General features: G+C 37.3%; 1 long non-coding RNA gene across 1 annotated transcript in view; it reads left to right on the top strand.

Moving 5' to 3' along the window:
- Positions 1-1,872, top strand: part of LOC128249949 (uncharacterized) — a 25,984-nt gene extending 24,112 nt beyond the window's left edge. Inside the window, exon 2 of the long non-coding RNA XR_008266094.1 lies at positions 1,534-1,872. This is a non-coding gene — a long non-coding RNA (uncharacterized LOC128249949). The remainder of the gene's footprint in view (positions 1-1,533) is intronic.
- Positions 1,873-2,494: the final 622 nt, after the last annotated feature.

Here is a 2,494-nt window from a genome sequence, read left to right as displayed (position 1 = left end):
ATATATATATATATATAACATATGTTTATAAATATTTATATACATAAACGCATGTAGGCATATACATGCATAGATATGTCTATCTATCTATCTATCTGAAAACCATAGACAAATACACTCAATCATTGCATCTGTACATTTGTGTGTGCGCGCGATGTGCGTGCGTGCGTGCATGCATGTGTGTATGCGCGCGTGTGTGAGCGTGTGTGTGCGTGGGCGTGTGTGTGTGTGTGTGTGTGCGTGTGTGTGTGCGTGCGTGCGTGTGTGATTCTTTCACTTCCATATTCGCTCGAAAATTCTAAGGATAATAACGTCCAGTCTGTGCACTGAATCTCATAGAGTGTGCTAAGTCTGTTATTGTGTTTGAGCAACGGTATTCCGGCTCAAATGCATAGAAAACTGTTAAACTGGGAATGTGAAGAAACGGAAGAGGGAAAAGGAAACACTAGAGTTCTTCGTAGCAAGGCAGTTCCTGAAAATGGTCCGTGCCTCGAGGGTTTGTTTTTTCAGTTGGCTAGTATGAATCTGGTCATGGGAGGATTCAATTTTGAAGTTGAGACGTGTATTAGGCTCTTTAGGACTTTGTAGAATTTATGCCCACTCAGTTACACAAACTTGAAGAATACACGAGTATTCTTCATTTGACGCTTCTATTTTTCGATCCTTCTGTCTTTCAAAGATCACATATGTTCTTCCAATGTTGTGGTTATCTGCTGATCTGGTTGATTGAAAGATGGAAAAAGGTTATAGGACCTCAATTAAATCAGCCCAACACCATGCCGATATAACTTTTTCTTCCAATGTCTGATTCGGATCAACTGTGTTAACCTCTGCTTCATAAACATCTGACTAATCGTTGCATGTTTGGTCTAAAGGACATGCATTTTCTTTCTACTTGAACACCATGGATATACAGTTAGCATGGTTTTTGGATGTTACGATTGATTTTATATTGGTAACGCAAGAGTAGATATTTTTAGTGTACATTTACTGGAGATCTTACAATAGTGTGGCATTGGGAAATGTTTTCCTAAAAGGCCAGTGGTTTACTATCTATATAAGTATTAAAAGAAGATGAGAGTGAATATTGATGATTTTCCGATACCTATTCTTGAATTTTTTTTCATCAGAGTACACAGGATATAAAAGATCTGTTCCATGAACCACTATTTACAAAGATCTGTTAAAGTAAGGAGCTGCCTTTTCAATAAATGTCCCTAGAGGAAAATGGAATGAAACAAAAATGTTTGCATACAAACAATTGCGTGTACACACACACGCACACACACACACTTACACACTTACACACACACACACACACACACACACACACACACACACACACACACACACACACACACACACACACACACACACACACACAAACATGTATGTATGTATTTGTATATGTATACGTATAACACCAACGAATTAGAAAAGAAATAAGATTCTTTTGATAATTTCGAAGTTATCTTTATAATCTCACATTCTTTAAATTTCAAACTGGATTAATAAATTTTTGTATCATTTCAGCTATGAAGATCATCAGATTAATATAGATTATTGTAATTTTTTTACGTCTCTGAACATCTAACTTCAGTCATGCTTTGTTCCAGATGAGTTGGTATATAATAACCTTGAACTGAAAACGAAACCAAACTTGTATGTATGTCCCTTCACATCCCTTGCTCCAAACGAGTTTCTATACATCAAACATAAGCAATCTGTGGCTATCGAGATGCCTGTAGCTCTTTATGACGTTTTGTATGTCGTACTATTGTAATGGTACTATGTCGTACTATTGTATGTCGTACTATTGTAAACAGTTTTTAAAACTTAAACTGTACAATAAAATCTTAAATACATTATTTACATTTGACGTATATTTGTCCTCATCTTCTTTGTTTTTAACACAACGTTTCGGCTGATATACCCTCCAGCCTCCATCAGGTGTCTTGGGGAAATTTCGAATCTGGGTTCTCATTCCGAAGGTATTTTTCAATGTTATTGCTGTTATTATTATTATTCAGGTCACTGCCTGGAATCGAACTCGGAATCTTGGGGTTAGAAGCCCGCGCTCTTAACAACTATGCCATATGCCCGTGGGCAATTTCGGAATGAATTTTAAGACTTATAAATCTAATATTCTTCTATCCTTCCTTAATACCAGTTCCCGTATGCTATTCATATCTGCACTCGGTCTGCTTAGGAGGTTGTGTCCTAGCATATGTGCTGTTTCTTTTAGTTTTCGTATTTTCCAGTGATGTTTTCTGTCTATTATTTTAACTTCATCCCACAGGGGGAGGTGGTCTCCGTTTCTCCATACATGATCAGCTATACCCGATTTATCAATATCTCCTCGTGTCACAACTTTGCGATGTTCCTCTACCCTTATTTTGAAAGGGCGGCTTGTTTCGCTACCACAGCTGCATGGGATGGAGTACACACAATTTTTGGTCATATTTTCTTCTATTGGTGATTTTACTCAAAGGAG

The sequence above is a fragment of the Octopus bimaculoides genome, chromosome 1 (assembly GCF_001194135.2).
Source record: "Octopus bimaculoides isolate UCB-OBI-ISO-001 chromosome 1, ASM119413v2, whole genome shotgun sequence".
Classification (NCBI taxonomy): domain Eukaryota; kingdom Metazoa; phylum Mollusca; class Cephalopoda; order Octopoda; family Octopodidae; genus Octopus; species Octopus bimaculoides.
The sequence above is the reverse complement of the archived record's forward strand: the minus strand, read 5'-3'. Positions and strand labels throughout refer to the sequence as shown.